Genomic DNA, 11,452 nt, shown 5'->3' on the forward strand with positions numbered 1-11,452 from the left:
CCTGTGCTTTCATTGATTAGGATATCTTTAGGAAAATCTGAAGCACAGCCTACTCTAAGTAATCTAAGTTTCTATTCCTCCATTCAAGATTTATTCCATGAGTCACTGGCTACTTGGGTTAAATGCACTATGTCCATTTTAGATCAGACATTTCTCAACACCATATTGACTGTCAAAATAGTTTGGAAAGATGGTTACCGGTAATGGTGTGTTTGGCAGCTGATAACAATTGCATAATAGGCTTTCATTTCCCATTGTCCAGTGATCTAACAGAAAAAGCATTAGATACCATAGATGTTATTTTTATTTTACTTATAACTGTTTTCAAAATTTTATTTACTAGAAAGTATCCTAGAGCAATGGTAATAAATATCCAGATATTCGTCTGAATACAGCTAGTGAAAGCATACGCTTACACTGTTTCTAGACATGTGTCAGACTCCTAATTGTTTACAAGTCACACATGACCAAGCAGTACTGCAGACTGGGGAAAAATAGTTTTGCTATGGAATAAGAAGACTTCTCTGGCAGCTTTGTTTTTAGCTTATTTTGTCAAACAAGAGACATGGTTTTTTCCCAAAGATTGTTTCTAGTGTTCATAAACATAACGAATATAAACATGTTAGATGGGAGTATTCAAGGACAAGGAAATATAACTGACATTCACAGAACAATCAACACTCTGATGAGTCTACAGAGGGAGAAAGAGGTGATAGCTGGAAGGCAAGAAAAAGACATTATTATAATACCAGTTAAAGGTGGAAAAATGTAAAAAGAAAATAACATTCAAAAATGGAAAATTAAAAAATGGAAGTTACACCAGCTGCTCATATATTACTTTTCCTGATAAGTACATGAAGATATGGAAGGTGTGAATTTTTATGGCAGATATTTATACAATTTACTTCTCCTTTCTCTTCCAATTTACTTGCCTCCTCTACTGCAAGTTTGACAACAGGATCACATCTCTTGACCTGCTGGCAATACTTTGTCTAATGCAGCCTTCTCTTCTTCTCCTCCTTTTTGTCTTGGCCTTAACTAGTGAAAAATCTATTCTTGCATTCTGTTTGTATCTGATATAAGCAAAATTAATTGCTCAGGTCTCCTTATAATATAAAGGAATAAGTGAAGACAAACACAGGGAGGCCTTTTCTTGGCTCAGAATTAACATTTTTTTTTTTTTTTTTTGGTATACACTAAGATAAATCAGTCAGAAGTTTGATTTGAAGTTACCAGTCAGGGAGAGCAGACAAAAGATGATGTCCTCTGAATTAAACTCTTGTTGTTCCTTGGGTTATAGAAAGCTTAGGTCTCCAGTAGCACTTTGGGTAAGTGGAGAGATGAAACATGTTGAAAAGGTTGACAAAAGTGGGCTTTAATTATTTATTACTAAATAAAATTATAATATTTTTTTTTCCAAAACCAAACCCAACCAAAAAGAAACAAATATGTAGCTGAAACAAAGTGGATATGCTAAAATTCTGTATTGCATGTTGAATCAATAAGGTAACTGGTTAGATTCATGAGAAAACAGTATTTAACAGCAATATCTTCAATCATTCAGTTTAACTAAATTAAGTCATTCTGCCTAACTAAAATTAGACAACATTTTTTGAACCATAAATATTAGAACAATTGTTTAGTATTAAAAACTCAACAAGAGCATTGGATTTTATTTAGTGTTTTGAAATATTATTTATACACTTTGTATCCTTCTGACACTTAGGTTAGTCTCCCTGCTAGTTAGCTTAACCAACCCAGGGCCCATTTTCTGGCCCTAAGATCAACTGGCACATATTATTAAATTCTCTTGTTTTCCAAATCACATCTGAATTACTTTTTGGGAATGACCTGCATCCCAATCTAACTCCTGATCTGTGTTAGGGAATTAGATATCCTAGGGAAAAAAATACAAGAGATTATTGCAAGATTTTAATTGTATAGACAGTTCCATATGACTTTCAGAAATAAGAGGAAGAATTTTACTTCTGAACCAAATAGAAGCTGTGAAAGTCTGTGCACTTTAACAGCTTTTATATTAACAAACAAACAAACAAACAAATTTTATTATGAAAATGACAAGTAGAGCCATCTATTCTAGCTGGGTTTAGTTCTTGTGATTCAATATGTTATTTTGTGTATTTTTATTGTTTTTTTTTTTGCTTGGTATTTTGCAATGCCTGGGATTCACTTATAGTTGCAGATTTGTTCAAAACAATTGTCCTAAAGTTGAAATTTGAAACTAAACTGGTCTACAGTCTTCATACTGTGATTTCTTCTTGCAGAATCTCCATAATGCACAAAACTTTACCAGTTTCCAAAAACTCCTGCTTGCTAAGATAAGGTTCATTGTAAAAGCAAATAAGCCTGTAAAAAACTGTTCCCTTAGCATTTCTTTTCTAGACCCAGGCTGTACTGAAGATAGTTTGCTCCAATTTGTCAAACTGGATGTTGAAGGTCTAGAGGGGAGGATGTATGAGGAGCAGATGAAGACATTTGAATTGTTCAGCCTGCAGAAGAGGAGGCTGAGGGGAGACCCCATCGCAGTCTACAACTTCCTTATGAGGGGGAGAAGAGAGGCAGGTGCTGAGCTCTTCTCTCTGGTGAACAGTGATAAGACCTTAGGGAACAGCTTGAAGCTAAACACAGGGAAGGTTCAAACCGGGTATCGGGAAAAGGTTCTTCACCTAGAGGGTGGACAAGCACTGGGACAGGCTCCCCAGGCAAGTAGTCACAGCACCGAGCCTGCTGGAGTTCAAGAAACATTTGGACAATGTTCTCAGACATGTGATCTGATTTTTTGTGTGGTCCTTTGGGGACCCAGGAGTTGGACTCGATGATCCTTGTGGGTCCCTTCCAACTTGGATATTCTATGATTCTATGAAATCACGGCTGGTTCTTGAACAGCTTGTTATGAATCTCCACATGCCCTATTCCCCTTCGCTCCTGCCACTTTTCCAGAACTAAGCCAAACATGCTCGGTTTAGCAAATAGCCTCAGTCTCTTCTCTTGCTTCTCAGACTTGGCATCACTTCCATCCTTCTGGTGGGATTCCCAGTCTCTGTTTTGTTTTTTTTTTTTGTTCCCTGAAATTCTACTTAACCCATCCAGGGTCACGGGCAGCCAGAACTGTCCTCAGGGTCTATGGTACTCTGGCAATCACTTTTTTTTTTTGTTTTTAACTGTTCACTATCCATTGCATTGTCATTTTCTGCTCAGTTTTGCAGTTGCTTGATATTTTTCTTTAAAATTAGCAAAATCTACCTGGGGTAACTGTTCTGGTGGGGCTGAGGCTTTCACAGTTATAGAGCCATTAATAAGAGCATGCATATGATAAAGCATTTATAAATGAACAGCTAGAGACTACTGAGCCAATAAGCAAACAGATCTTCACAGCAGGGAACCAATGTGCATTATGGATATGAATGAAAGGAATGAAAATCATGCCAAAGAATTTTGAGAGGAATCTAGGTCTAGGCAGATCCCCTCATTCTCCCTTTTTTAAAAGCTCGTTGCCATCCTAGAGTTCAAAGATAACTAGGCTGCACATTTTTTAGTTTGCTAGTGGGAACTTAACCCATCTATAAAACTAGGCTGAATAGCAAACACATATATTCCATACAGATGAAAACATGATCCAGGCAAGTGGAGGCTCTTCAGCCCTGTTCCAATATCTGGAAAGTTTAAACTGCAAGTCTGCAAGAGAAGGACAATTTCAGACATGGAAATATGTAGAAAACAGAGAAAAATACAGCTGGGGTTCATCACAGCTAGAGCATTACAGACTTAACTTGGTAGCCTTCCTAGATGAAATAAGAAATTTATGCGTTGTAAATGCATTGGATCTAATTAGTACTTCAGGAAAATATTTTATATCCTGTCTTAGGTAGATTATCTACTAAGCTGGAGAAAACTGTGATTGTTACAGCACTTATAAAACTTTGGATTAAGTAAAATAATTCTCACCTATTTTGTTTTAAAAGTCACTTGAGAAAAAATTAAATAAATTTGAGAACTTTTGCATAAATCTTTTTTCGTAAGTTCATAATAAAATCACAGCTAGGAGAGGACCAATAATGACCAGATGACTCAGTCTATATTGGTTTCCTATACTTTTGCCTTTCATTCATCTTAAATGGATTTACTGAAGAAAGGAAGAGATAAAAAGGTTCCTACTGCTTGTGTCACCTTGTTTTAAACTGAAGGCATTTGGCACATTGCTTCCTCCGTTCCAACTCGGTCAGAAACCTTTATTTAGAGTTAGCAGGTACTCTTTTATGAGTTTGTGAAATTTCTGTGTTCTCCATTAGTCACTCATGCATACCTTCTATATTTCTGCTTATTCTTTGATATTGCATGGAGCTATCATTTAACTTCTCATGCTTTCCCTTCAAGCAAAAAATTTTATTCATAATTTGCCTTCTCTAAATTAATGTCATTACTTTATGTTTGTTCCTTCATCCCATATTTGCCCACTGAAGGCCCTTTCTGTTGAGGAAAATGCAAACTTGTTTTAATGATGAACAACTGTAAAGAATGAACAGATTTATTATTATTATTATTATTATTATTATTATTATTATTGTTACCAAACCTGAAATTGCACATACTTTAGCCATTATATAAAACAAAGAAGAAGACTTTGGGTCTTTTATGTTTAAAAGATAGATAAATATTAAATGTGACTTAAATTATATGAGCAAAGATGTACTACACTCATCCAACCAAATAATTATTTCATTTAATATAGGCAAGAAACTGGAGACAATAGTGGATTAGATGATAAACTATGTGCTGGATGGTGGTTATGACTGAATTCTAACTTGATATTGTCATTAGTGACCTTAGTAAATAAAAAAGTTGATTGTAAAATCTTTGTAGATATACTCAGTAAGAGAGAAATTGCAATATATATAGGAGGAACTGAATGGTTTTGAGTATCAAAAGGTGTGATGTAACAATGATGAAAGCATTTGGGTCTGTTATAGACCGCCGAACCAGGATGAGGAGACGGATGAGGAGTTTTATAGGCAACTGACAGAAGTTGCAAAATCGTCGGCGCTTGTCCTCGTGGGGGACTTCAACTTCCCGGACATATCCTGGAAACACAACACGGCACAGAGAAAGCAGTCTAGGAGGTTTCTGGAGAGCGTGAGAGATAGCTTCCTGACGCAGCTGGTCAGTGAACCTACCAGGGGTGGTGCCCCGCTAGACCTTCTCTTCACAAACAGAGAAGGACTGGTGGGAGATGTGGTGGTCGGAAACTGTCTTGGGCAGAGTGACCACGAAATGGTAGAGTTCTCTATTCTTGGCGAGGCCAGGAAGGGGACCAGTAAAACTGCTGTATTGGACTTCCGGAGGGCTGACTTTGAGCTGCTCAGGACGCTGGTTGGCCGAGTCCCTTGGGAGGCGGTTCTGAAGGGCAGAGGAGTCCAGGAAGGCTGGGCGCTCCTCAAGAAGGAAATCGTGATGGCACAGGAGCGGTCCGTCCCCACGTGCCCAAAGACGAGCCGGCGTGGAAGAAGACCGGCCTGGCTCAACAGAGAGTTGCGGCTTGTGCTTAGCAGAAAAAAGAGGGTTTATAATCTTTGGAAAAAAGGGCGGGCCACTGAGGAGGACTACAAGGATGTAGTGAGGCTGTGCAGGGAGAAAATTAGAAAGGCCAAAGCTCATCTGGAGCTCAACCTGTCTACTGCCGTTAAAGACAACAAAAAATCCTTTTACAAATATATCAACGCGAAACGGAGGACTAAGGAGAATCTCCATCCTTTACTGGATGCGAGGGGAAACCTAGTTACTAAGGATGAGGAAAAGGCTGAGGTGCTTAATGCCGCCTTTGCCTCAGTCTTTAGCGGCAATACCGGTTGTTCTCTGGATACCCAGTGCCTTGAGCTGGTGGAAGGGGATGGGGAGCAGGATGTGGCCTTCGCTATCCATGAGGAAATGGTTGGCGACCTGCTATGGAGCTTGGATGTGCGCAAGTCGATGGGGCCGGATGGGATGCACCCGAGGGTACTGAAAGAACTGGCGGAGGAGCTGGCCGAGCCGCTTTCCATCATTTATTGGCAGTCCTGGCTATCGGGGGAGGTCCCAGTTGACTGGCGGCTAGCCAATGTGACGCCCATCTATAAGAAGGGCCGCAGGGCAGACCCGGGGAACTATAGGCCTGTCAGTTTGACCTCAGTGCCAGGAAAGCTCATGGAGCAGATTATCTTGAGGGTCATCACGCGGCACTTGCAGGGCAAGCAGGCGATCAGGCCCAGTCAGCATGGGTTTATGAAAGGCAGGTCCTGCTTGACGAACCTGATCTCCTTCTATGACCAAGTGACGCGCTTGGTGGATGAGGGAAAGGCTGTGGATGTGGTTTACCTTGACCTCAGTAAGGCTTTTGACACCGTTTCCCACAACATTCTCCTCAAGAAACTGGCTGCTCGGGGCTTGGACTGGCGTACGCTTCGCTGGGTTAGAAACTGGCTGGATAGCCGGGCCCAGAGAGTTGTGGTGAATGGAGTCAAATCTGGTTGGAGGCCGGTCACTAGTGGTGTCCCCCAGGGCTCGGTACTGGGGCCGGTCCTCTTTAATATCTTTATCGATGATCTGGATGAGGGCGTCCAGTGCACCCTCAGTAAGTTTGCAGATGACACCAAGCTAAGTGCGTGTGTCGATCTGCTCGAGGGCAGGAAGGCTCTGCAGGAGGATCTGGATAGGCTGGACCGATGGGCTGAGGTCAACTGTATGAAGTTCAACAAGGCCAAGTGCCGGGTCCTGCACCTGGGGCGCAACAACCCCAAGCAGAGCTACAGGCTGGGAGATGAGTGGCTGGAAAGCTGCCTGGCCGAGAGGGACCTGGGAGTATTGGTTGATAGTCGGCTGAATATGAGCCAGCAGTGTGTCCAGGTGGCCAAGAAGGCCAACAGCATCCTGGCCTGCATAAGAAGCAGTGTGGCCAGCAGGTCTAGGGAAGTGATTGTGCCCCTGTACTCGGCTCTGGTGAGGCCGCACCTCGAGTACTGTGTTCAATTTTGGGCCCCTCGCTACAGGAAGGACATGGAGGTGCTCGAGCGAGTCCAGAGAAGGGCGACCAAGCTGGTGAGGGGTCTGGAGAACAAGTCTTACGAGGAGCGGCTGAGGGAGCTGGGCTTGTTCAGCCTGGAGAAGAGGAGGCTCAGGGGCGACCTTATCGCTCTCTACAGTTACCTTAAAGGAGGCTGTAAATAGGTGGGTGTTGGTCTGTTCTCCTACGTGCCTGGTGACAGGACGAGGGGGAATGGGCGAAAGTTGCGACAGGGGAGTTTTAGGTTGGATGTTAGGAAGTACTTCTTTACCGAAAGGGTTATTAAGCATTGGAACGGGCTGCCCAGGGAGGTGCTGGAGTCACCATCCCTGGAGGTCTTTAAAAGACGTTTAGATGTAGAGCTTAGCGATATGGTTTAGTGGAGTACTTAGTGTTAGGTCGGAGGTTGGACTCGATGATCTTGAGGTCTCTTCCAACCTAGAAATCTGTGATACTGTGATACTGTGAAAGCAAATTAATTTCCATAAATGATCAGATTAACTATACCTGGAGGATTTGAAGTAGATAGTGCATCTTCCTCTGCAATGGACTAGAGCAGTTTAACTGGAAGATTATGAACAGCTCTGGTCTCACACATTCAAAGAAAAGCCTAGAAATCAGATATCAGTAGATTGGGTTCTTAGATGATTTAACAGATACAAAGTACAGAGCAAGCAGAGACAAATTTGTGGTCCTTTAACAGATCAAAATGAAGGTTAGGAAGAGAAGTGGCAGTTTTTATAAAGATTGGTGTAATAATCAGGGTGAACACCAAAGACGGGGTAAGGAGAAGGGAAAGAGATTAAATCTATTGGTACACACTAGTCATTAATCATTTTAGGGACACTTCTCAGAAAGCTCTGTTCTGATCCAGAAGAATGAGGTTTTGGAATAACGTCCAGTATGCCGGGGCACAGAATTTAACCTTAAGATGGAGCGTTTTATATTGCTAAACTGACCTTAAGATAAAGCCTAGTATATTGCTAAACAAGAGTTATGACTCGCTTGCATGTTATAATTACAGAGTAGTGGATATAACTACCTGGGAGATCTCTTATAGTCCCAAATTTCAAATACCTACATTTATACCAAAACCTCAAAGATTATTCCACAACACAACTGCTTAAACTTTCTGTATTGGCACTGCAATTGTTATTTGAAAAAACGTAAGCAAAACAATTATTTTGATGACTTGAATTATAAAATGTTTTCTGAATGAAGTATTTATTTTTTTTTTAACTCTATGAAAATATCAGATTCAGTAATAGGTATCCTCTTGATTTTATTGGTTTTAGGCAATATAATTAAGACAGTATTCCAGAAATATGGAAATACTTTGATAATGTTATCTGAAATCAAATCTGTGTGAGCAAAGAAAAATTACATTACAATATTCTCACATCATTTCCAGCCCAATTTCCAGTTTGATTTCTCTTCAGTTTTTAGCATCAAACAGATTTCCTTTTGTTCCTTTGTCATCAGAGATGCAACTGTGAGAATCCCAGAAGTTGGCTTCTGTCAGCGTGGAGTGTTTTTCAAGTATTATAAGAAGTAGATACTGTTAATTTATGAGATAAAAGCTTTTCTACACAACCACAGAAAGGCAAAGGCAAGATCGGAAGCTCAAATAATATCCTGCTGAGCTGCTCCCAGGCCCATTACAGAAGTCATCAGGAGGGGTTTGGGAAGGAGACCCAAATTAAGAATTCAGAAGAAGGGACGCCCTGTTCAGGCCCCTCCCAGGGCTATCTAAGGAGAACATCAGCCCCAATGTCCACATGTGACACCTATCACAAGGAGTCAACACTAGAGCAGCTTTTGAATTGCAAGGTTGCTACTGTATGGTAATAGTCATGGAATATAGGGGAAGAGCATTTAGGGATTCCACAGGACTTATTATGGGGTGTTCTGGGAGGAGCCAAGGGTGGGGAAAGGGGCGGATTTAGATGATTTGGAGAGGAATTTGTGTGGGAAAACAAAGGAGTATGGGAAAAATATATGAAACTATATGTGAAGATTATGAAAGTATATGAAAATGAAAGTATATGAACTCAGCTTAAAGTAACTATTAATGTCAAAAGTGCTGAAAAGCTTTAAATGCATAGTGTATATCAATTCTATATCGTTAGACTTTGAGTCTAACATCTGAATCTAACAACTGATTTTAAAAAGACTGCAAAGGTGTGCATTGCTTATGGATGTCCCCATTTTCCATTGACAATTTATAGTTTTGAATTTCATTAAAATCACTTTTGTATTTCTTATGTACCTGCAGATACATTTATGTGTTCTTTCATAATTCAGTGAGTATGCTTCAAAATAACAAAACAATGGAATCTACAAGAATGGAAGAAATCCAGATTATTTTGAAAGAAACTGTGATTCAGACATAAGCTAACTTTTGGGAAAATATGAGCGTAATATATTAGAAGAAGTGAAGATGGGTCAAAAAAGACTGCTCACAGATGTGAGATATGTCAGCACGGAGATGAAAAGCTGGAAAAATATTCATGCAGTGAAAGTTATTAGTGAAAACTAAAAGTCAGAGGAATTCTGTCCAAGACATTTTAATAAGAAACAATCTTCTGCTCATGATGGTATCCCTTGTTCTGTATGTAATCTTTTTGTCCCAAAAAGTACAGTGAGGAATAATTCCAGATTCTGGAAATGATTGTCTTGAAACCAAGTTCTTGTCTTATACTGACATAAATGTCCACCACATAAAGTACAAAGTTGAAAGCTGGTCAATTTTCTTTAAAAAGTTCATCTGAAAAGATGAAAAATTTGAGATTTCTGGCTTGTGTGTCTCAGCTGTATGTGTTACAGCATTTGTGTTTAAATTTCCTATTTACCCACTTTCTAAATTTCCTTCAGATCTGTCTTGATCTTACTTCCATTAAGAGGCTTAGAGTTAACAGTCTGAGTATATCAACATTTGCTGGAACAGCATGCATATATTGCAAACTTGATGAGAAAATGTCTCGTCTGGTTTATGAGAAGAAAAACAACAACAACAACAAGCCAAAATCATTCCACAGAGTTAATTTCCCTTTGTGTGTGATTCAATGAAAATTATGAAAGTTAGCAAGAAAATATTATAACCTCCTCTTTCATCTATAATATTATTTGATTGGTGAGAAAAGCAAAACCTCATCATTTGAAAGAACAATAGCATGTCTTTCTAAGGAAGATCAGGCTAATTTCTGTACTACCTCTTATGGAATATTTAATGAAGCAATTTCAGAAATGTTATAATATCGAATGCTTATTTTAAGAAAAAAAAGGAAAGAAAAACATGAGAAAAAATACAGTGGGATGCTTCTGCTTAAAGATCTTTTTGCAGTGAGTTAATAGTCACTGGAATGTCCTTAACCACTGTTGCAGATTATGGTGATTTTTACATAAAATTGTTGCCACATATCTTCTTGAAACTTCTGATAATTTTAGTAGGATTGGATGAGCTATAAACAATGCACAAGACCAAAAATATTATCTAAGATTTTTATTGTTTTCAGTATTCATCTGTTCATGTCATAGATCTTTACATAAAATATTCAGCATAATTTAACTCTTTATTAAAGGTCAGCTAAGTCTTTCAGGAAGCAGATCCTTCCAGCTCCTTGCTTTTTCTGATTCCATCTTTTTCTGATTCTTGATTCCAAATACATATATATATATATATATTTGGCTACTGAGCCTTTTAGAGAGCACATGTGCATAACTTTCAGATTCTTTGAAATCATAGAATCATAGAATATCTTGGTTTGGATGGGACCTCAAAGATCATCTAGTTCCAGCCACCAAGGGGTTGGAATCATAGGCTTAAGAGTGCATAACATCTTAATGTCATCAAAAACTCCTTTGCAATAGTTGCATTCAAATAGTTGGGTCTTTACTGACAGCAAACACCATGAAAGTCATGATTAAATTATCAGTGCACATAATGCTGTAGCTGCCTCTCTAATAAGAAAAACGATAAGTAATGACAAAAAGATACTTTAGAGTGTACATAAAACTCTTTGCATTGTACAGGATCAGAGCAGTAAAATAAGAAAGAGCCTCACAAAGCTGCAGTGGGCTCTCAGGCTTCACAGAGATGTTGGGAGCAGCCCAAGTGTGGGCAGTGTGAAGTAAGATTACAAATTAGGGAGGAGGCAATGCAGCACACTGCTGAGTTAGAGGCTGTTGGCATGAATGAATGATTGTAGGAAAGGAGAAATATATGAAGGGCCAAAGGGAGAGAGTGAGTGATTTCCATAAGGTTAGTTAGTTGAGAAAAACTTGGATAATTTAATGTCTGCATGTTGATATTTATCCAAGCTAAACTAAAAGGCAGCACTTTCTGTAGTCAGCCCTTCTCAAGTTCAAATCCCTTTCTGCACTTAGACAGCTCCATGG

Source organism: Anser anser (genome assembly GCF_964211835.1).
Source record: "Anser anser genome assembly, chromosome: 3".
NCBI classification, from domain to species: Eukaryota; Metazoa; Chordata; class Aves; order Anseriformes; family Anatidae; genus Anser; species Anser anser.